The following is a 26,187-nucleotide window of genomic DNA, read 5'->3' as shown; positions in this document are numbered from 1 at the left end:
AGGCTCTATCTGGCTCTTGTTGTACAGTTCAATTAGAGTCAAAGTCTTCTTTGATATTAAAGGCACTAAATTGGTAATTTATACTCAAAATAGATATTAGCAGAAAACCTTACTTGGTAACGAGTAGTTGGGAGAGGTTGATAGTGTAAAACATTGTGAGAAACGGCTCCCTCTCAAGTAACGTATTTAGAAAAATTTTATTTCGAGACCTCAGAGTTAGATTTTGAGGTCTCGAAATCGCGCATCTGAAAGCATGACAAGGGTGTGACAAGGGTGTTTTTACTTTAATTATTATCTCGCAACTTCGACGACCAATTGAGCTCAAATTTTCACAGGTTTGTTATTTTATGCATATTGTGAGATATACCAAGTGAGAAGACTGGTCTTTGACAATTACCAAGGTGTCTTGTGTCTTTAATAAACCTGCATATTATGAGGGATGTCATCCCTTGGTTGTCAGCCTGTAAACGTGTGTGTAGTGTCAGCAGCAGACAGCTGCTTTTGCAAAGTGTTTGTGCAATGTTGATTCCAGTGCCATGTGTGCACAATTGCCAAACTTATGAATGCATCAACTGCAACTAAAAATTGATTAATTGACATCCAGTGCTGAGCTACTGTAAACATTATTTTAATTTTTTTGAGTGAATCGGTTTCTAAATTGCCGGCTAACTTTTAAATTTGATTACATGTGTGTACGAATGGTGCCGAGTAATTTTCATGTTTTGATAATGGTTTTGGGGGAAAGAAAAAGTTCTACGGAAAAGTTAATCATCAGGTTCAAATTCTCTAAAAACATCGTTCCAATCCTGAATGTTTTTACAAAGATGAACAAATAAACACTGTGACAGTACTTTTATTAAGACACTGGACACTAATTGGTAATTGTCGAAGACCAAGTCTTCTTACTTGGTGTAACTGGATATATGCATAAACAAAAACAATTTGAGCTCAATATTGGTTGTCGAAGTTACGAGATAATAATGAAAGAAAAAAACACCCTTGTCACACGAAGTTGTGTGCTTTCAGATGCTTGATTTCGAGACCTCAAATTCTGAATCTGAGGTCTCGATATCAAATTCATTTAAAATAACTTCTTTCTCGAAAACTATGTTACTTCAGAGTGAGCCGCTTCTCACAATGTTTAATACTATCAACAGCTCTCCAAGGCTTGTTACCAAGTAAGGTTTTATGTGAATAATTATTTTGAGTAATTATAAATAGTATCCGTTTTCTTGAGAAAATAAGCAGGATGTAAAGCATTGGTTTATTATGACTAGACCAGAAGGTCGTCTGCTTCATCTCCACATCACTCATATCCATACATGTCAGTTGTTTAAAATCATGCTCCATTGTAATTCTATTTTTTGGCTGATTTAAACCATGTCTCAATTCAAATTTTTAATTTGTATACAATATAGATTCAAAAAAGTTCAACAATATGTAACTTTCTGTAAAGCACTTACAATATTTAGATTTCTGTAAAGCACTTGAAAATCCAGATTTAAAAGTGGTAGTTAATAAAAGACTAAAAATCAATTATTGTCGAGATCCGACATGCCAATCAGCCAAATCAGTACCAATTTTGCATATTAAATTGTATTTTGGGCATTGTTCGTGGCATTTATGGGAAAGTTCTTGCGTTAATAGTTTTGAACCATCTGTCAGATTTCATTCGGAGAATTTGTTTTTAAATCTTTCGGCCAAAAAATGGGCCATGCAGTTTTAAATAAGAACTACATTAGTAGTCGATCATTCTGATGCCAATTAGAGAAACAACTCAAACTGTCATAAAAAAATAATTTGCTACAAACAAAATCTGCCAAGTACGATTTTTTTATTTCTTTGGCCTATAGGGGCCTACTGACATGATATCTCATAGTTGGATTGATTAATGAGCTGAGCGTGTAAGTGTTTGCATAGTTGCCAGTGGTTTGGGCAGTGGAGACTCAGTACAAGTGCCTAGCGTTCAATTTACATGTATTTCCCTAGAAAAGAGAGTTATTTATCAGCTACTATTGACAGCTGTATGTTGGGTAAATAGAGACAATCTGGAGTTTAAATCTGGATTGAACATTAGGGTTGAATATTTTGAAGATAGCGCATTGTGGAAGGAATATTACTTCACCATGCTTTCGCCATCACCAGACCTTGCTAAGTGTTTGATGAAGCAATGGGGCTGGCTTAGATGGATCCCTATTATTAAACCAATTTCATGCAAGGGCTGAAAATTTACATTGGACGGCAGGCCCGAGGTCAGTGAATTTAAGGGCTGGACCAGTCAAAGTCTTGTGTTTTTCATTTGAAGAAAAAAATATCTATAAAAAAAAGATGTTTAAATGTTGACTTTGAGTCTGATAAAATTGTTAAACTCTCTTGAGTATTGAAGCCACAAGACGAAGAAATCTTCTCTCATTGCTTGTTCAAGTAGAAATTGTTGATTGTATTTTTAAACTGTATTATGTTTTTCTCATTTTGAGTCTGGTCTGTAAAAGAAATTCTACATAAGTATTAAACTTGTGGGTACAACCAATGGTAAATCTCTTTTGTGTGAGTGTTGGCTCTGAGAAGAGCCGGTTTGGTCTTGACGTTTCAAACAGTATACTCTGCTCGTCTTCATGCTTAGAATATGTTGAGCTACATTACAAGCCCTTGTGTCTGTTGGATTTTTCTTTTTCAATTTTGAGCCCCCTGTGGCAAGCCTACACAACACAGCTGTAGTGAGGCATACTTTACTAAAGCCAATACAGAATCATCTCATCGATTATAGGGGCACCATTCCAATCTAATTTACTGACAAACACTATCAACTTGTAACAATTATCCCTGACATCTATATGTAAATGAGCTTTTCCACTGTGGTGGCAAGCATTCAGACTTGGATATAATAGCAAGGTTTCTCAGTGCAAGAAGCTTTTACCAGGGGCTGGATTAGCAAAGTGGCCATTTCATCCCAATGTGTGGCAGACAAAAGAAGAGTTTGCCTTGAGTGGTTTACTGGTAGTGGAGACTGGAAACTCCTTGACAGCTTTTGATTAATTTCCATTGTGGTTTGATGAATGGTGATCCCTTACCACCTCATTATCACTGTTTATCAGGATCACAACATGATAAAGTGATGTATGATTTTGTACACACTAGGTCAGTGGGTTTGGGCATGGAGGTAGAAAGCTGCCTGGGCCCAGTTTCATAGCGCTGCTAAGCACAAAAATTTGCTTAGCATGAAATTTCTCCCTTTATAAAAACAGGAATGCCAACCAAATTTCCACGTGATTTTCAGGACTAGCAAACAACAGCTGAATACCAGTAAGAAGCAACATGCAACGACTGGAAATTTGGTTGGCATTTCTGTTTTTATCAAGGAAGAAACGTCATGCTAAGCAAATTTTTGTGCTTAGCAAATTTTTGTGCTTAGCAGCGCTATGAAATTGGGCCCGGTCTGCTGACAGGCTGGCCAGCTAGATGTAGCTCACAACCATGGAGGTAGAAATATGTCACAACCAAGTACAGTGCAAGACAGGGAAAGCCCGGTTCATATTCGAATGCAAATTTTTGACGTCACAATGTCGCAAATGAAACATTCACTGCAGAAACAGCCCTGTGATGTCCAAATCTGCATCGCATTCGCATTCGTTGGAAGTTTGAACTTATATAGTCTGGACAATATTTCAGGTATTTTTTATTCAACAAAGACAATTTAACTTAAGGACAGTAGTACTAGGAGAGCAACTTGCTCATCCTTAAAAAGTTTAAGTGCTTGCTATATTTGTAAAACGTCTTCAAATTGTTAAAACAACATTGCGTAGCACTTTGGGTACTTAAACAAAGGGAATGTTAATAATTGCAAATCTTTAATACAATGTAAACAAACCAGAAGAGATCTGCGAGCCAAAATTATAAATCTACCAAGTCTGTTTCAAAAAAAAACTATCATACCCTGCTTCAAAGTCCAAATGGAAAAATAAGACTGTTTTGACATGGGGATGTTGGCCTACAATGTACATACTATGCTATGCAAAGTGAATGTTCAGGTCTTTGGAATGCCCAATCTTGTGGCACACGCTATTTCAGCTGTTGTTTTTGTCACCCCAACTTGGTACCTGGCTCACCCTCACAGACATTGTCAGGATGCATGTCTCCATCATTGAGAGCATACATTATGGATGTAAACATGTAGCTAGATTTACTGTTTGCATGGTAGTAACACCTAAGCCTCGCGTGGTTGTAACACCTAGGCCTGGCCAATTCATTAACAATTATGTAGGTTTGTTATAGTCTACAATTTGCCCATGACTGGCGTCCAGGTTCCCATGTTTGAAATAATAATATGCGTTACATAACATCAGGCCTGTTTGCTTAATTTTTGAATGGGCAAGGGCACCAAGGCACTATCTCCAAAGGGCTCGCCAATGAGGAAATTGTAAATTTCTACCGTATATTCAGGGGGGGCTGGAGGTAATCACCTTCATGGTCTCCTTGAAGTATCATGCCTGCTACATACATGGAGTAGATCATTGGGGTATAATTTAAAATGCTGAACACAAAGGTAATTTGGAAACAAACAGACAGCCATTATTTTATAATGATTTATCACATGCTCAGTCTTCAAAATTCGCCCTAGAAAGGGGCACAGCAACTTTTCTCTGGGCACTTCTATGATAATTTGTGTAATTAGTATTGGGACCTTGCAAAGGGCACCAAAGCAATTAAGCACAGGGCACCGTGGCAATTGCTGTGGGTACCGTGGGTTAATTTGAGGCCTGCATAAAAATGCTGTCAACCTTCCCTACTGAATTTGAACCCAATTAATATAGATTGTAAAAACAAGTGTGTTCTACATACAGTAGAACACCGCCATATCAAACACTGCAGGGTCCATGACATTTTGCTTGGTACATTATAGCGGTCGTTCGGTTGGCCTATTTCGGCCACGCATGAAGACAAATTTTAAGATGACTGTCCTTCAAAGCCAAGAAAGCCTTTTGATTAAATGTTGAATGTTAGTTTTTTTAACATTTGATATTTCTACCACGTTATCTGAAAAACAAAATTGCCTGTTGAGCAGTCTACTTCTAAATTTGTTGCCAGAAATCTTTTTCGGTTTGTGATTATAAATTGTTGTTTGAATTTTGTTTGTTGGAGTGGCGTTCTACATAGTAGTCAAATAAGCTTTGGAAAATAAAGCGATAACTTCTGTGCCCAAAACCTTTTGTAAATTCTTTTCAAATCAGGGTATTCTGTGTGTAAAAACACCAACAACTTTTTCTCATTATGCCTGATCCCATGAGAAGCAAAATCAGTTTATGAGTGCAGTTACTCAATCCAAAAGAATCAAGGAAAAACATGAAAAGAGTTAGAAAATTTATAATGTGTTTTGGGGACACTGCTTTGTTACATTTTCCTTTGTGCCCAAGCCCTATTTCCACTTTAGAGCCTATTCCTTCAATGTTTAGTCCAATGGTTCAACAAATTAACCTGATTGTAATTCCAATTCCGTGATTGATTGAACCATGGAGGTCGAATTACATCAAGTGAACAAGTGCATGAATGAAACCTACGCTACGAACGGTCTATTTGCACTACACTTGAACTTCGCAAACTTGTATGATATTGCAACTTTATATAGTGTTTGTGTGGGTGGTTAAACACACAGGTTTCATGGTTGTTGTCATTGTCATCCTTGTTTACCAACAAGAGTATGTATCTCCGTGAGTACACCACTTCAAAAGTTCAGTTGGTGTGTTGGTGGACTTCAGGGTTCAATACGATACCAGAGTTTTGTGTGTTTGCATACTACAGTACACCGATGGAAAGTACACCATAAACACTGATAGAGCAATGTGCAGTTGGACATATACGTACAATTTTCACAGTAAAGGTTTTGTTTAGAATACATGTACATATGCCTTATGGCAGGAGAGATGACTGTGATGTCATTGGCCTGTGATTTAAATAAATTTTGAGTTTAGTTTTATGCAATCATTTGAATCAAGGCTAGAATAAATAAAAAAATGACCGATCTACATAATGGACTCAGATTTCAAGTTGTGTTTTGAAATTATGAGGAACCGGTACCTTTCACTTTCATCAATATGACATAGTTTCCTCCATTTGTCCATTGTCCATACACTAATACGTAATCGTATTCATGTACAATCTACCTGATAAGGAATGATGATTTATAAATTACTTTCAACAATGTATGCAATAAAATAGAAAAAAAATGTAGGAAAGTGGGCAACAATTGAAAAATTAAGAGAATCAACAAACCTTCATCGAAATGTGCAGCAGCCGATTTCACGAAGCGCAATATTAAGACGCCAGTTACTCCATATACTTTGAGCAAGTGGACTTACGCATTGCTTGCCTGTCCACATCGGCAATGACAACATTCTAGGCCTTTCCTCTTTAATTTAAACATTTCCCATAGAATTTTAGACTTCCTTTGGAAGTGCCCTTCACAAAATGAAAATTACATTGCCCTATAACAAAATGAAATTACCGGCCTAAATGTGAGAGACACAATATGGAGAAACCATTGCCTCAAACACAACACAATTTAAAATTGAAAAAAAAAAAAACGAGAAAAGTAAAATGCTGTTAAAAATACAAAACTGATTCAACATGTCAGAGAAATGTGTGTGGGAGTACTGAAGACAGCCAGCGGGCTGTCAAGGTAATTACATGGTTCAGATTGCGTCAAATACAAGACAATTTAAAAGATATGGACATGTAAAAGGCAGATTTAACAATTCTGACATGATCTGAAATTTTGATTTTCTCAGACTTTTGGCATCAGATCGTCACCATTTTCAGGGATATTTTGGGGAATTGGTCTCAGGAATCACCAGTTAAAAGAGAATGATAAAAAATGGGCCTTTTACTGTAAGTGACAAATCTAAAGGATTTGCTCATAATACCTACAATGTAGATCTCATAGTGAAATATTTATTTTTGTGTTAAATCTTGGTGAGATCTGTGAGAGGCATGGAATATAACACATGTAGTTTGTTTAAAGCCATAGGACCCTTTCGGTAAACAGTATTGTCCAAGGCCCACACTTCATGTATCACAACTTCTATATCAAATAACAAACCTGTGAAAATTTAGGCTCAATGGGTCATCGGAGTCGGGAGAAAATAACGGGAAAACCCATCCTTGTATCCGCGCGTTTCGCCATGGTCAGGACATGTGTTTATAATAAATCCGTAATTCTGGCTATCGAGAATTGATATTGTTTTACTGTTTTCTCAAAAAGTAAAGCATTTCACTGAATAATATTTCAAGAGAAGTCTTTCACCACTACCTTTTGAAAACCCTGTTAAGTTATTTTGTACCGAAAGGGTCCAATGGCTTTAAAGGGTGTGGCCAGTTCTTCAAAACTAGTTTGTGTTATCTCATCTACAGGACTGCTACTCATTGCAATGCCCTTTGTCATGATACCCCTATACCACTGTGATCGAAATGCTACTGTATCACTTTGATCTCATATGGTTGAGTGAACGGCCATGTAAACATCTTCTGGAAGGTGTATCCAGCCAGAAGCTGTAAAATTTTAAAGATCATTCATGGCAACTGAACTAGAAAACAACATTTATTTAGGAGAGTATGACTTTAGAAATAGTGCAGCACCATTTGAATAGGTCGTAAATTGAAATCGACGAGGCGTTTCCGTTAAACCTTTAGGTTTCAATCTGAAAGTACCCCAAGGCATACATTATAGACAGAGAACCTCCTAGTTGTAAACCTTCATAACAATTGTGTGACATTTTATATTGTAGACTACAGATCTCAGTAAAGCAGGGAGTTTCTATAAGTGTGCATTATAAACAACGAGGCAAACCCTTTTCTTAAGTAAATGACAAGCATACTGGGTTCTTAATTACACAACAAACAGGACCATCATGCTTTATGTGCCATCCAAAGGACAAAGCAAGTAGTAGAAGGGTCTGTTTTTAAAGGGCGCAAGTGTCAAGACCGGGACTCTTATTACCCACACTCTGCTATAAATCAGAAACCCCAAAGACCCAATTCTGGTGAGCTCGATTCTGGCTACGATTGGAGCAAGCGTTTTTAAATAAAATTTGAATACCATCGTGTATTTAATAAAATAACAACCTATAGACCTACAAAACAATACATTGTTAATAATTTGAATAGAATGTATGGGATTCACAAATTGACAAAATTAACTACCCTTCCTCGACTGAGCGTGAGACAATTAATGCAGCAAACTTCCCATTACGCTAAAACAAAACAGTGTAGTACATGTATGACAATGATTAAAATGCCAAGGAACTGAAGGGCCAAGATACAATAGAGCCAGCAACACATTCCAGGAAAATAAAAAGTAAACCCTCATGTAATAACCGTGGCATGAATGACGCGCTTGTCATCTTGCGGTCCCATGGCGTTTGTGCACGAAGCATCACTCGTGCGCCCTCTAGTTCTTATATATAACTCTATGAATGTACCACATTGAAATTATATAATCTTCAACATTGAAAATTCAGTAGGGATATTATAATGTATGAAGCTTGAGTTTCTGAAACCCATTCCAACTCCCAGCAGGAGAACGATTTAATCTTCACAGCGGTTGACTTCACAGCAAACTGTCATGTCATAAGCATTCTGTGGTACGTGTAATACAGGCCTGATACTTCATGAAGGTAACGAAGGCGATTGACTCCATTCCCCCTGGTTATTGTCATTGCCTTGGTGCCCTTAAAATGCTCCAGTAGAAATTTACAATTTCCTCATAGGGTGCCCTTTACCAAGGGGAAAATGCCTTGGTGCCTTTGCCCTTTCAAAAACGAAGCATACATGCCTGGTAATATATCCACATTACATTAACCGCGACTTTTCATGGCAACCCTGTTGAATAATAAATAAAGAAATTTTCATACCATTTAAAAGGATCAAATGCCTGGTTGATTTCTTGGTCGGTGTCTTCACTCTCAGACCCCTGTAGTAATGAACAAAAAAAAAGAGAAAAGAATTAGTGATGGCGCATTAGATCAGAGAGTCTATGATCAATGGTTAAAGGTTGCCATAGTAACAAACCTTTAAAAGTTTCGCTTTAATAAATACCTCCCTTGAGGCACTCACTGTTGGGTTTCCAACTATTTAGTTAGTGTTATGATAGAGCGAGGAACCTGCGAGTGTAAATGATTGCAGTTTTCTCCTCTGTAAGACATGACCTTCAAGAAATGCCCCTTGGCTATTTATAAGATGCGCCTTTGATGAAACACACAATGAAGCTGGTTAGGGATGAGAATTGCTTGATCCACCAGAGAAAGTGTTTGAGAAAGAAAAATAGCCAAGGAAGCTTAAAAGAAACTGTCTCTGCAACTTTACTTGATACAAAACACATTGAATGCTACATTTGAATCCTATATGATGGTGCATTTTTAGCCAACCAAAGACCTAGGACAGACCCCTTCAATTTTACCCTCCGGAGAATAGTTGTTTGATCCAAGGAAAATAGCCAAGGAAGTTTAAAGGCACTGGACACTATTGGTAATTGTCAAAGACTCGTCTTCTCACTTGGTACACAAATGTATTATCTCAACATATGTATAAAATAACAAACCTGTGAAAATTTGAACTCGATTGGTCATCGGAGTTGGGAGATAACTATGAAAGAAAATCACACCCTTGTCATACGAAGTTGAGGTCTCGTAATCAAACTCGTTTGAACATTACTTATTTCTAGAAAACTATGGCACTTCAGAGGGAGCCGTTTCTCACAATGGTGTATACTATCAACCTCTCCACATTACTCATTACCAAGTGAGGTTTTATGCTGATAATTATTTTGAATAATTACCAATAGTGTCCACTGCCTTTAAAAGAAGCTGTCTCTCCAACTTTACTTGATACAAAACACATTGAATGCTAAATGATGGGGCATTGTGCAGCCAACCAAAGACACTAGGACAAACCCCTTCAATTTTACCCATGGGAGAATAGTTGTTTGGTCCAAGGAAAAAAGCCCAGGAAGTTTAAAAGAAACTGTTTCTGCAACTTTACTTGATACAAAACACATTGAATGCTAAATGATGGGGCATTGTGCAGCCAACCAAAGACACTAGGACAAACGCCTTCAATTTTACCCATGGGAGAATAGTTGTTTGGTCCAAGGAAAATAGCCAAGGAAGCTTAAAAGAAACTGTCTCTGCAACTTTACTTGATACAAAATGCATTGAATTGAAAAAAATTAAGACAAACCCCTTTTACCAGGATTGTCCAGAGTCTGTGGCCCTTTTCAAAACGACTGGATTTGGCTTTGGATTCGGCTCAGGCTAGCTTGGCCCTGCTTGTTGTTTTGACAACTGCGGGTGCTTTGTGTATACGCACTCAGGGCTTCAGACGAGAGAACAGAGCGTCAAGCCGAATCCAAAGCCAGAGCCGTGGTTTCGAAAAGGGCATAATGTACTTGTATGAGAAATAGTGAACTATAGGCAATGAACTAAAAACTATCCATTAAAATACAACAGCGTTGGCTGAGACTGTAGCAAAGCACTCATACAGCAGGCCTATATGCTTTGTTTTTTAAAGGGTTCGGCGCACTGAGGCATTTTCTCCTCTGGAAAGGCACCCTTTTGTAAAAATTTTTTTAAGGGCACCAAGGCAATGACCAGGAGGCATGGAGGCAACTGCCTTTGATGACTGTGAAGTATCAGGACTGCATACAGAACCATCAAAGAGCATGTCCCTCAGCTTTATCACCTGGTCACTAAAACATGGATGGTGAAACATATTGTAGGGGAAGACAAAAGCTCATCTATACAGTAGTTGCCAGGGACATTGAGGTGCTTCCAACTGATCTTCCTAACTTAATGAGGGATATACACACATTCATACATGAATGAGCAAATCCCATCATGATTCCGACCTCGGTGGACAAGAGAGAGAGAGAACTGAAAGAGTGAGAGTTGCAGGAGTACTTTTAAAGCCCTGTTCGCATTGGACTTAATTTGGGTAAACTAACCAAGCCAATGGGTAACTTACCCATTTTAAGTCCAATGCAAAAAAAACCAGGAAGTTTTCCTCCAAGGTAACTTACCCGATCCGAATGGGTAGATTAACCGAGCCAAATGTGCCCAGGAAGATTGACCAGGTCAGTTTAACCGAGCCAGAAAGTCCAATGCGGACGCGACGACTCGGTTAAATCTCCCATCCGTCCGTGACCCGAAGAAGCTGACATGTTTTGTCATGGAAGAATAAGATTTTCGCTGATTATTGAAGTCTGCAATGTTACGCAGGGGGCCAGCTCGGTTAGTTTACCCACGGTCTCGGTAAGTTTAGCCGAGTCAAATCAATCCAAGTGCGGACGGTGGGAAAGTTAACCCGTCGGAATAATACCCAGCGTCATGGTTAAGTTTCCCAAAATATTAGTCCAGTGCAAACATGGCTTAAGTGCATTTCAATCATGTATTTGTTCCGTCTCAATTTTAGGACAGTTGGGATGTCCCAACTAGGCCCTATAGCTGGGATTGCCTGGTATGATAAGACTTGGAGATCAATGCGTCATTCTAAAGTAATTAATGATCCTTGTATAAAGGGTGCGTAAACCTTTCACAATTACTACAAAAATTAATGATCAATCAAAAATTAACGTGGTAAAGAGCACTGGAGAGCGGTTGATATAAAACATGGTGAGAAAAGGTAACTTTTTCCTCAAAAATTTTAATCTAAATGTTTGGGTCAAACCATCTCAAACTAAGAACTAGCATCTTCAACAACAAAAAAACGTCTTGACATTTTGGAAAATATCTTCTTTAAGGCAGTGGACACTATTGGTACTTACTCAAAATAAGTATTACCAAAAACCCAACTTGGTAACAATCATGGGGAGCTGTTGGTAGTATAAAACAGTATGAGAAACGGCTCCCTCTGAAGTAATGTAGTTTTCGAGATAGAAGTAATTTTCCACGAATTTGATTTTGAGACCTCAGAAATAGATTTTGAGGTCTCAAAATCAAGCATTTGAAAGCACACAACTTTGTGTGACAACTGACATAGGTGTTGTTTCTTTCATTATTATCTTGCAACATCGACGACCAATTGAGCTCAAATTTTCACAGGTTTGTTATTTTATGCATGTTGAGATACACCAAGGGAGAAGACTGGTCTTTGACAATTGCCAATTGTATCCAGTATCTTTAAGTCCATTATCAATTTAATAGGAAATGAAAATAAGAGCATATTAAATGATATCCTTGATATAAGCTCAAACCAATGCAAACATAAGGTACCAGTACAACTTACCGACAATTCAATAAATTTGAATACTTTTGAATTTATTGTTTCGACATTGAATTTATTGGGGCTTGTTATTGATGGACAAAAAACATACATCATGCAGTTGAAGTGAATTCAATAGAGAACAAAATGTACCAGCACAAGTGAAATAATTTAAATTAGTTCTATAATCTTGACTGTTTCTAAACTATTGGTGGATTTAAAATAAGCAAAACATAAGGCATGTAATCTCAGTGTAATTGCTTTGGGTGATATTTACACATTAGGCCTAATGTAGCAATTAGTTTTTGTGCAATTACTTTCTGAAACCTTAGACCTGAGTTATGAATATTTTGTAGACATTAAATACAATGGAATCCTTGCAGCGTGCAAAAGATGAAAATTGCATTTGATGTGGCCCTTGGAGAAGCTACATGTATGTAGGTCAAATTTATACCAATTAGTTTTAGAAAGTTAGGGGCTTTCATTTAAGGTACTGACTGAAGAAGGAAAAAACTGCTAAGAATGAATGCTATTTTCAAAAAATAATAAAAGAAGTGAAAATGAGATTTTGTCTTGATCCAAACTTTAATTCTGGTCCAACAGCCATTTAAAAAATGTGGGCATGTTTTATAATATTTTGTGCTTTGCCCATGCAAAGCTTTTTAAAATTGTTGTTGCCTTTCGCAAATCAGGTAGTGTAACTTCGAGCAAGCAAAACAATAAAGGAAATTCACAGTAAAAACATACAGGTCAAGTCCACATCAATTACTAACCGCTCTGACACAAGAAAGTTAAAACTCCATGGTTCTTTTTATGAAATTAATGTGAACATTTTGGGGATAATTCTGTTATAATTTATTCCATTCCTTTTTAGAATCTAGAGCAATGTTGTAATTGTACATCTTCATTGCTGATTAATCATTGCCTATTTATACCATAAAGAAAGCACGTATACAAACACTCCTTAACTAATCTGATCCATAGTTGCGTCTAATGACGTCACATTTCACACCCCTATTCATTGGTGGGTGTATTTAAGAAGCCTCTGGGTGTAATTACATGTACAATCCAGAGCTCCAAGGCAAGACAACATCCAAATAATAACAGGCCATTATAGACTAGGAAGAATTAGACCTTTGTGTGGACAAAGTCCTTGGTTCAAGTAGATCAATAATTGTGTTTGCATTAACAATGTACATAAACAGATGCTATACGTATAATATATCCCTGAAGGAAGATCTACTTACATTACCACTTTGAATTTAAAGGTGCACTTTATCAGGCCTGTATGACTCGTTTTTGAAAGGGGCAAGGGCACCAAGGCAGTTTCTCCTTGCTAAAGGTGACCCTTTGAGGAAATTGTAAAATTTTAGCATTTCAAGGGCTACAAGGCGATGACCAGGGGACATTTGAGGCAAGCACCTTTGCTGCCTCTGTGAAGTATCTAGGCCTGTTCTTTAATTTTTAGTTTTATTTTTTTATATAATTTATTTGAACCATATTTAAAGAGGCTGTGTCGTTATTATAAAACAGGCCTGTGTCTATACATGGAATTGTGAACAATGAAGGCGCATCAGATGTAAACAATCTTCAATTTCGGTTCAACTTGACATTTATTATCATATTATTGCAAAATGAACATACACGTAAAGATTGTCTATTGAACAAGGAGACACAATGAAAAAAAGAGGCAACTATGAAGGCATCTATTTTAAAAGACAAAGTCTTATTAAAGAAATGCCTTAAACAAAAATACTGGACTTCAGAATAGATTAAAGGCAGTGGACACTATTGGTAATTGTCAAAGACTAGCCTTCACAATTGGTGTATCTCAATATATGCACAAATAGCAAACCTGTGAAAACTTGAGCTCAATCGATCATAGAACTTGCGAGATAATAATGAAAGAAAAAAACACCCTTCTCACACAAAGTTGTGTGCATTTAGATGGTTGATTTCGAGACCTCAAGTTCTAAATCTGAGGTCTCAAAATCAAATTCATGGAAAATTACTTCTTTCTAAAAAACTACGTTACTTCAGAGGGAGCTGTTTCTCACAATGTTTTATACCATTAACCTCTCCCCATTACTCGTCACCAAGAAAGGTTTTATGCTAATAATTATTTTGAGTAATTACCAATAGTGTCCACTGCCTTTCAGTTACGACAGAATGCTCACCACACAAGGACGAAACAGGAGAAACAATCTTAAGAAAACGCTTCCTAATGAGCTAGGCTGGAACAAGAGGGTAAACTATAGTAACTCTAAAAGGTGAAGGATGAAAAAAGAAGAAAGCTGATCAAGACAACTAGAGACAAGATATTTCTTGGTCATTGTAAGAGTTCTCAAAATCAAGCATCTGAAAGCACACAACCTCGTGTGACAAGGGTGTTTTTTCTTCCATTATCATCTCGCAACTTCGACGATCAATTGAGTTCAAATTTTCACAGGTTTGTTATTTGGTGCATATGTTGAGATACACCAAGTGAGAAGACTGGTCTTTGACAGTTGCTAAAGGTGTTCAGTGTCTTTTTTTATATTTTATTTTTTATTATTTGGATTCACATGTGGCCTGAAAAATGTAGAACCTGACAAAAAAGAAAACATGAGAGTCTTTAAATGGAGCGAACTGCCTAAACTGTCTGTGCTTAAGTGACTGTAGTGTTATATGCAGCCAACATTTACAGTTTACTCTCATCAGCATTGCCTTCCCATCTTGGAAAATACAGTCTGAAAGACTTGTGGTATGAATGGAATGGTTTCAGCCTGAAAAATGTAAAATCTGTCAAACGAAAACAACATGAGAGTCTCGAAAATGATCAGTTTTGATTCATCAAAGTTGTTGTGGTACTTCAATCAAGTAGTGCATTCTAACTGTCTTGGCTCCAGTGACAGTTATATACAGCTACGCGTACAGTTTACTTTGAGCAGGAGAAAGACTTACAGTTAGCCTTCTCATCCTTGACTATTACACAATATAGGATGGGTCCAGGCTGCGAAACTCAATAATCTCTTTTAGTGCACCCCTTTACTTTATTGATTGCATTGTCACTCGATTTACCTTGGGCATTCCCTGTTAAATTGGGAACAGAAGAGGGATTAGTTGATTGTCACTACTGGTGCCATTACCTGGAGGCAAAAAGCACCCCAAGTAAACAACCTTGGACAGTTAAAGGCTTCAGCTTTAGGGGGAAGATGTTCCTTTTGTTTGATCATGGAGGCTGGTTTCTTTTCTTGGCGCTCTGTCAACGTTTCAAATAATAATGTACACATAAATAACCGATGGTTTTGGGATTCTCGCCTTGGTTGGGAAGGCTTGATCAGGCATGCAACATTTCCTTGGATTAGCTGATTTCCTCTCTTTTTTTGTCTCAGTTTTACCATTCAAAATTGAAATATCCTATACAAAATCATTGACATTTTGTAGTTTCCTCTTTTTGGTGAAGTTACAGTTGCATGCCTGCTTGATGCATGTTGTTAGAATGGACAGCTCTTGTCCTGACTTCATGTGGTTCACATCCCTATTTACTGTGCTGTATGTATCGCTAACAATCCTTCAGCGTATTGTCAACTTGCATTCAGAAAATGATGTAATGTTTGCATAGGCCACGTAACCTGTGACCACATGTTTACAAAGGAATCACAGACCCTGGAGTCCTACAGGGACAGGCCAATAATTTTGTATACAGCTAAAATGAGGGAAAAGTAAAATCTTGCATATAATGGCAGCTGAACTGATTTTGATCAACTCTTTGTATAGACCTTTATCACTCTGTCACCATCTTAGTAATGATTCATTACTAATGAATGCTAACATTCATTGCACATGGCACCAGACTATTAGATTGTCCAGCCTCAGTTTGGCTACAATGCTTGACAACTTTATGCTAACCAAAACTGAGCGGGATACCAGGCACAGGCGGTTATTATTTGATGTGGTATTTTGGCCTGTAGCCCTATTCTGGTAAGCATTTTCTTCTTGTTAGCTACTTTCTGCAGCTCATCAGTCTAATCGGGCTGAGACTGTTTGCTATGAATGGTCGGTACATTTCCATGATAACAGAGGGACACAAGGCTACAGAGGATGTTTAATCATCTTAGAGTATACATGATGACAGATAGAGCAAGTCTTTTCAGATGCTAATAGTCCTCATTAAAGACAGTGTACACTATTGGTAATTGTCAAAAACCAGTCTTCTCACTTGGTGTATCTCAACATGTGCATAAAATAACAAACCTGTTCAAATTTGAGCTCGATCGGTCGTCGGAGTTGCGAGATAACTATGAAAGAAAAAAACACCCTTGTCACACGAAGTTGTGTGCTTTCAGATGCTTGATTTCGAGACCTCAAGTTCTAAACTTGAGGTTTGAAATCAAATTCGTGAAAAATTACTTCTTTCTCCAAAACTAGGTCACTACAGAGGGAGCTGTTTCTCACAATGTTTTATACCATCAACCTCTCCCCATTACTTGTTAGCAAGTAATTACCAATAGTGTCCACTGCCTTTAAAGGCACAGGATCTTATTGGTATTTACTCAAAACAATTTTGTAGCATAAAAACTTACTTGGTACAAGCAATGGAGAGCTGGTGGTAGTATAAAACATTGTGAGAAAAGGCTCCCTCTGAAGTAACGCAGTTTTTGAGAAATAAGTAATTTTTGTCACTGAAGTATTTGAATTGAATTTGATACCTCATCAGCTGAGCTTTCAAATTCAAACTTCTGAAAGCACACAACTTGTCTGACAAGGGTGTTTTTTCCTTCCATTATTCTCTCGCAACTTCGACGACCAATTGAGTTCAAATTTTTACAGGTTTGTTATTTTACGCATGTTGGGATACACCAAGTGAGAAGACTGGTCTTTGACAATTACCAAAGGTGTCAAGTGTCTTAAAGATTGTTGCTGATCCAGCTATAATCTACATAAAATTTTCTGCAGCTCCAGCGTTGCGGCAAATGACCTGATGATTGGAAACATGATTGATATTTTATTTCTTTACCGCTGATAGGAGTGTAGACTCTGATTTCCCAGTTGGCTTTTGACCGACTTATTCCTCATGTTACACTGTTCAAGCGTACAATGTAACATGTGCAAAATGTAAAACTTAATAAGTCTTCAGCTGCTGATTGCATTGAGGATTGTAACCCACAGAAGGTTAACATCTGTAAATTGGGAATTTGAGTTTTCAAGAATCTAATCTACAGGGTTTGTGTTTTCCAATTTATTTGTCGAGATCTACTTGTCGCCAGACCGAATTTCCATTTCTATGATTGAGCAAAATGAATGCTATCCAGATTTCAGATGCCGCACGCTTTTTCCCAAATGCTTTAAAACTTAGAATCAAATTGTGGGAAAAATAATGAAAGAAAAACACTTTTGTATGCTGAGAGTGATAAAATAACAAAAATCACAACCACCCCTTGTGAGAAAAATTGAAGAATTTCATCTGTTTGCTCAAAGACGTGATGATTGGAGTGAACATTCTGTCTCAAAATTCAATTCCGTATCATAACCCTTTAAAAAAAGCTGTGTGGTGATATCTGGCGCCATACATGCATCTAGTCAAACTGATTAATGGCGTGGAAGAAACTGCCAGATCTCCCTGTGTATAAGAACTTGTCCACGATTTTGACACATTCTCTCAGACAGATCGTTGAGTGAAATTGGAAAGGCCCAGGCTTAGTGGTTGCACAAAAATATTTGCTAAATCAGGCTGATACATACATTGAACAGAGGTCTTAATTCCCTCTTTTAAGGTTCCCCTGGGCTTACCGACAAATTTTAAGTTCTTTCTTCAGAAGAAAAAAACGTCCTTGCCTTGTTCATACATGAATAAGATTCCAGACTTGCTAATGTAACAGGATAAATAACAATAGTAATAATAATAATTTATTAATTTATATTGCGCCCAATCCATAAAATGTACACAAGGTCATAACAAAATAATTATAAAAATATTACAATTTTACAACAGGAAAATATACAGCAATCCAAACAAATGAAAGTACAAGGACCTTACAGAACAATCCGTAGAACAAAAATCAATGTACCAATACATGAATATCTGGAGCAACATTTGCTATGCTGTCTTAAATTTCTTACAGATCCATTTTTGTACTATAGTTTACAGGCATGATATTCTTTCTTCTTTTATTAGTCTGGTTACTGATTTTTTTCGCCCTTGTAAAAATCTGGAAAATTGTCATTAAACAGCCTGAAAATGTCTATTTTTAGAGAATACACCATGTTTATGTAGGTTAGCCCTTGTATTCGATATTTTTCCTACTTTTTTCCTAATGACTTAATATCATGCCTGAGTTTATCAAAGCTCTATTTATTCGTATTTTGATTCAGATGCAGAAGTTAAAGAAAACTTTCCATCAACAGATTTAGAAACGAAAAATTCTAAAAGTTCCTGTGCATAGGAGTAAAATTTATTCATTTTAAAAACCACATTACAAGAAAATGCTGGTCAGACTTTTGAGCGGTTCAAGCACATAAGTGCCAAAGAACAGCCTTGAGTGAAAGACTAGAAGAATTCACACTGCACCAAAAGATGTTAAGAGCATCTCTGAATTCGCTTCATGATTGTGAACTGAAGTGCATACTAAACAGCGTAACTGACTCATTCATTATTGCAAATTTTCCAACATTTTGCACAATGGTCGGAGATAATTTGATAGAAAAGCGTTTTGTGAAGAGATGGAAATAAATATTCTCTGGCCTTGGTTTAAAGAGCGAAATGGGAATTTGAACTAATTGAAACGATTTGAAGTGGAAAGGCAGAGCAGTTGCACACAATGGCTTTCATAATGTGGAGTTGATAAGAATGGGGGACGGAAACCCATGCATGCATTTTAAACAGTTTTTTTTTTTCACTCTTAAGTTTGAAATGGAAAGTTTCTAATAATACAAAATTGGGTTTTGTCTTCTTACAGATACCGTTTTTCGACATTGTATTTAAATTGCATAATCATTATTCCAATCTCCTCTGTTTTTTTATGTGTTTCAAGAGTTCTCCTTTGCAGTAATTCATGTAGTTTTTTTTAGATGTACCATTAACCATAGCAAACTGAGTATTAATGTAAAACAAATTCAAGCCTTTCAAAGAATTAAGGGAGACTTAAAGCCATTGGACCCTTTCGTTAAACAGTATTGTCCAAGGCCCACACTTCGTGTATTACAACTTCTATATCAAATAACAAACCTGTGAAAATTTAGGCTCAATCGGTCATCGGAGTCGGGAGAAAATAACTGGAAAACCCACCCTTGTATCTGCATGTTTCGCCGTGTCATGACATGTGTTTAAAATAATCCGTAATTCTCGTTATCGAGAATTGATACTGTTTTCTCAAAAAGTAAAGCATTTCATGGAATAATATTTCAAGAGAAGTCTTTCACCACTACCTTCTGTAAACCCTGTAAGTTATTTGTAAATCTGTGAACTTTTTTCTTTTTTTCTGTACCGAAAGGGTCCAATGGCTTTAAAGGATTTAGGTATTTTTTGTAACACAAAACACAATGTCCACAGATTTACATTAAACTTACTCAGTGTGTTGATAATGATTGTAGAAAGCTTCCCTTAAAATATTACTTGCTGAGGTGCTGTAGTTTTTGTTACAAAAAGTACCAAGACCCTTTAATACTATCTTCAAAATCATTCTTCAAATCCAACACTTTGTTCATTGTCTGTGAGTTACAGAAATGGGTATATAGGCCTAGTTCGACACAGTTAAATTATTGATTGTCAGATAAACTTTTAAGCTTTCCAGCCAAATTTTTCAGGGTGGCTGATAATTGTTTACTCAGGTTTGGACAGAGTCGTCACTAGCCTTCTGGGGGGAAATTGAAGAGGTGTTGGTCTCCTTTGCCCTTTTGTTTAATATGTGTCAGCAGTTCTTTTATCAAGAAACAAATCTGGTCCTCTAATATCACAGTTCTTTCAAATTTACAGACAAATGTGACACCTTCGTTTTTTAAAAGGGCATTTTCTCCTTGGTAAAGGGCACCCTATAAGAAAATTGTATTAAAAAAAATTACCGGAGCATTTGAAGGGCATCAAGGCAGTGCCCAGGGGCATGAAGGAAATTGCCTTTGTTGTCTCTATGAAGCATCATGCCTGGACTGACTTGTCATTTTCCCATATGGATGTTTGTTAATAAAAATAAAAAAAAATGAAGATCACAAAATGCACATTGGATGAGTGGAAGTTGCTTACCAAGTTTTAGATTTATATTGTGCGATTTCCAAAGCTAAATGTTCAAATGCACATCAAACAAACTGCTCCAAACATGCTCCGAGAGGGCACATTATGCATCCGATCCAGAAACGCAAGAGCAGGCCCCTTCCAAGTGCCATGGGTGCTTGTAATAAATTTATTCATGTATGTTGCATGAATTCTGTCAACGTTAAAATGCACATCTCAAAAAGTATCCTCCAAACATGCTCATAAAAGGCACATCATGCAAAATCACAAGAGCAAACCTGTTCTCTATTGTATTAAGTATTCTTGGTGCTTGTATTAAATTTATTCTTATTGACTGTGTAAATTCCATATCAATATTTAAAATGCACATATAAACTATACTTAAAAAATGCTGAGAGAGGGTGCATTATCTCGAAGTTGATCGAGAAATATAAGAGTGAACCCCTTCTCTTTCATGATAAGTGTCCTGGGTGTTTTATGTGCATAGCACGACGCAAAGGACCTTTTCTATTAGTTTTACGTCCCAAAAGAAAGGTGCAGGCTTAATGTTAAGGAGCCATTTCATGACAACCCAGACTAGCCACTAACCATGACAATACATGGAATGGTCTCCCATCCAATTACTATAACTACATTCTACGCCTCTTTAACATACAGTTCTTCCATTAAAGTCACCTGGAAGTGGTATTTTTTCAAAATAAAGCTTTTGTCACTAATATATGTGTTTTGATGAGTGGAATGTGAATAAACAGTTAACTAAGGTTTTAAAAAATCAGTTCTTATGTTATTTACAAATTTAAGAGTAGACCCCGACCCGAGAGGGCGCTGTTCGTGATGTCAATCGAGGCAGACTTTGCCTGTAATGCGTTGAGTAAACACATTCGCAAAGTACATGTACGGACCAAGTCGTGAGTTTGTACGTTTAAAAAAAAAAAAAAATTGTTTTTTTCCGGCAATGCCGACCAGGTGTATTGCTGCTGAATGCAGAAAAACACTTTTTGAAATGTACCAACTCACGACTTGGACGTACATGTACTTTGCACGTGTGTTTACTATACGCATTGCAGGCAAAGTCTGCCTCGATTGACGTCACAAAAGGGGTATGCGGAGTCAGCCCCCCAAACAACTTTATATATTTTTTAAACTTAATCGTGACAAACAATTGCTAAAAAATTGTTTTATTGTTTGTAAGCATATACTTTTATGTTTGAAAGAAAAGAAATTCTATTTCCAGGTGACTTTAAGCTAAAACTGGCCAGGACATTGGATAAAAGGCCACGTTTTCAGATTAGACATTTCATTAAAGGCAACCGGAGCTGTTGTTTTTGCAGTGGAACGGACAAAATGCGTGGTTTGACTCTGAACATTGATTTTACTCCAAACTTGTAAATGATTGATGAGGGAGCTGCTTTTTTTTTTTTACGTTTTGAAGAAATTAGTCTTTATAGTCTTCGGGCAATCATCAGTAGACTTCTAAGGTAATTCATTCAGTCGATGAATCTTAATGATTAAAAATGTGCTCGCCATCCATCATTTTGACATACACAATCTCCTGTATCTATAAAGCATGTGCAAAGTGACAAATCAGATAAAAACGGTTAAATTCTTTTATCAAAATGCTGTATTTTATAAACCAGAAATGGATATAACATAGACGAAGCAGGCATATGATTCGTCAGGATTTTCTCATGGATTTCCCAGTGCCTTCAGATTTTCTTAAAAGAGGCAAACTTTCACAGAGATGAACGACTTGGCCATTAATTGTTATAAGTAGACCTCAGATATCATTTTGAAATGATGTAGAGAGTCTGCAAACCTTTATCATGTTAGGCTACGTTCTGTACATTCAACATGAGCTTCATTTCCACATCAAGAGGAAATTGTTATTAATGTTCCCTTTTTCATTTGTCATTTTTTATTTTTCAACATCTCATTCCTGTTGAATTGAAGGCCACTGTCTGAGGAAGCCACAGCCTCTGTTGTCCTGATCTCCAGGCCTTGGTACCCCCTCAACAAATTAACATAGACTTTAAGATTGTATCCAGTAGGAGTGCCCTTTACAAGAGGACAGTACCTTGCCATCTTAAAGATGAAATCCAGTCCTATAATACTCCCTGACAACAAAAAATCTACCGTCTTTGATTTGGTAACACAATCCAAACCTCATTTAAGGATGAAATCAATTCGTATTAAAGTACTTTAATATTGTTTACTCGTACACGGATGTGTGTTAAGCAGCATTGTATACTCAGAACTTTCCCCGGGGTCTTGTGAAACTAATCTGCAGTTATATTACTCAGGTGGGATTTGAACCCCTGACCTTTGCCATTCTAGACTCTAGAGCAGATATTTTACCTACCTCTAGACAACTAACATGCCCATCAGTAGCTAGACATTAGAGACAGTTCAAGTTGTGACCTGCATAACATCTCCTTTTAAATTATCTTTATACTTGACTTGATGTTTGAGAAATTGACAATTTGTATTAAGCTTTGACAAGTTCTTAAAATCTACCCGGCTCTTTGTTCAAAATTAATCTGTAAGTGGTAATTTCAATACCCAATTGCACACATATGTATTATACAGAAAGGAATTATTGAATCGCCCTTGTCAATAATTTCATTGGAATTGAATTAATAATTGAAAACAGGTTCTCTGTTGCAAGAACTAGTGCGGAAACGGGCTCTTACTTACTCTAAGTTCTCTTTAATCCAAAATCACGCCTTGACAGGTGAAAATCAGATTCCCCATTCTGCTATCCCGCCTATTTTTTAATTTCTTTGTGCGTTAGTAATCTAAACACGTGTTTCAGTCAGCGGTGGCGGCATATTGCGAGGGGCTCTTTCGCCTCGCTCTCCTGTTTGGTTTGAATCATTAGACAAGAGTGGTCTCCTTATCGCTAAGACTAAACCATCTGCTACGGTTTCCTGTAGCCTAGGTTTATACATGTATGCCTGCTTGTTAAAGTGTAACTCATTATTAGTTGAGGGAGCTGTTATATTGCAACCTAGAGCATAATACTGTATGATAGAAAAAGTTTGGTTTGTATTCTGTTTTTAAAAGCACTCGGGGTACAATTAGAACAAATAAAATGGCATGTTTGTATCTTTACTGGCAGTTTTTTGTTGTACCAGGAGGCTAGGGGAAGGTTCTGTTTGCGTTGGCGAGGTCCATGTACATGAAGGACATTACGCCCTTTCAGTATCAATATCCCATTGGCTATCATTGTGTAAACTCTTAGGCAGTACATAGGTTTGTAAATCCGCCTTATTGGTCCTGACAAATCCTCAAGTTTAGCTGCAGAAGTAATTGGGTCATGAAATTCGCTCGTGTTTGCTTCTTAGACCTGATCTAGGTGTTGAACATTGATCATGGATTGTATACTAGGATAGGCAGTGATGTTTTGTCCTAGCAATTTACATTGGTGAAGAGGCCCTGGGTTTGCCTCCAGCTCTAAACCCTGCTGTCTTAGTTCGTGAGCATACAGAGCTCTCTTGCACATGAAGGTCCTTTATATCTGGTCCAGTTCTCGTGGCCTACATTCCAGATAGGAGGTGATATGAACCGCAGGTTACTTACATTGGTAGGATGTCTTCTAGATACTGCTGTAATGCAGATGATGTCGTCGTACATGTACACAGTCACTTTGTCTACACCCGGCCTACATTTACAGTGTCAAGTCTGGTTTAGAAATCACATCACAAACTTAGTATCTATGGCTTCCGTGATGAACACATACTACAAGATTGAAAACTAGGCTACATCACATTCCTACTTCTTGCATCTAACATAGCCTCAAATTGGATTAAATATCAAGATTTATTTTGCTGGTAATGATAATAATATGGACATTTATATTGCGCAGTGACCTATATTAATATACTCTTCTGGGCATTACAAGAATTGTAGAAAAGGCAGACCGGGTACAGGAGTGAGAGGCAAAGATAAAGTTGTAGTACCCAGTCACTTTCTCCACATCCAGCCTAGATTTACAGTGTCAAGGCTGGTTTAGAAATCACACCACAAACTTTGTATTTATGGCTTCCATGATAAACACAAGAAACAAGATTGGAACTAGGCTACAACACGTCTACTTCTTGCATCTAACATAGCATAAAATTGGATTAGTTATCAAGATTTATATAACACCCAAGCAGATCCTTGCCATTTGATTGGAGGATTGTCCGTCACGTGATAGCAAATAAAAGTACCATTGCACGCTGAGTCACTCGCCGTGCTTTTTCGTTCCATCCGAAAAGTACCATTGCACGCTGGCACGCTGCCAGCGTGCAATGGTACTTTTCGGATGGAACGAAAAAGCTGAGTAAAAACATCACTGCGTGCGCGTGTCTTTGGTAACGCAGCAGGTGTTACTGCAAGAAAGCATAGTAAAATTACTAGCATTCGGCTTCTACAGTTGAAATTGTTTGTTTTGGAAGTTGTTTCTTTCAATCAAAATGACAAAGTTCTACTTGGATGTTATATAAAACAAATAATGAATGTTTTTCATTCGTGCAATGGTGCGAATATGTTCATTCGTTGAAAGCTGGAATGTTCCATTCAACTCGGCTCCGCCTCGTTGAATAGAACATTCCATCTTTCAACTCATGAACATATTCGCACCATTGCACTCATAAACATTCATTATGTGTATACTATTTTGCTGATAATTATAATAATAATATTACAGACATTTATATTGTGCACATTTACAGTGGTTTAGAAATCACATCACAAACTTTTTATCTACATGTATTGCTTCTGATTTAATCTAGACTACATTCCTACTCCTCGCATCTAACCATTATAGTAATCATAATAATAAAGACATTTGTAAAAGCGCCTAATGCAAAAGCCTCCAAGCGCTTTTATAGAGAACAATAAATTATAAAATGAGTAAAAGATACAAGACAAGTAAGCAGATTGTAAATAACAGAATAAGGAGCTTCAACCAAATGAATTTTTTAACAGAAACTTAAAACAGTGTGAAGAACTAGTCACAGAAGACTATTCTAAAGAAATGGAGCAGCGTAAGAAAATAATCTTCGACCATAAAAAGGTCTTGTAGTTGTGGTAAGCTAAGACTGTTGGGATGATCTAACATCTCAGATTGGATTAGTTACTTGTGTTTTGCAAGTACTGGAGTGAAAGGCAAGAAGCTTGAACTCAGAATTCCGTAATTCTGAATAACACTGCAGATATACATCCATGGAGGAAGAAGAAATGTATCCATTCTAATGAGTGAAGGTATTGGTTGATGGGTTCTGATCAAATTAAAGTATCCAGTATATGCAGTAATTATAGCCAAGGATATGTAGCATAATTATGAAGGAAAGGCAGTAACAATATACTCTTGATAGTTGATCCTGATGGGGACGCTGCATGCTCATAGATTTAAGATGCTGAGTGTTGATTTTTGGATGGAAGAAGTATACTGGCTTAAAGACACTGGACACTACTGGTAATTGTCAAAGACCAGTCTTCTCACTTGGTGTATCTCAACATATGCACAACATAACAAACCTGTGAACATTTTAACTCAATTGCTCGTCGAAGTTGCGAGATGTTAATGAAAGAAAAAACACCCTTGTTACAGGAGGTTGTGTGCTTTCAGTTGCTTGATTTCTAGACCTCAAATTCTAAATCTGAGTTCTCCAAATCAAATTCGTGGGAAAATACTTCTTTCTCGAAAACTATGTTACTTCAGAGAGAGCCGTTTCTCACAACCTCTCCCT

This window comes from Asterias rubens, chromosome 6 (genome assembly GCF_902459465.1).
Source record: "Asterias rubens chromosome 6, eAstRub1.3, whole genome shotgun sequence".
NCBI lineage: Eukaryota > Metazoa > Echinodermata > Asteroidea > Forcipulatida > Asteriidae > Asterias > Asterias rubens.
This window is presented reverse-complemented; position numbering follows the sequence as displayed.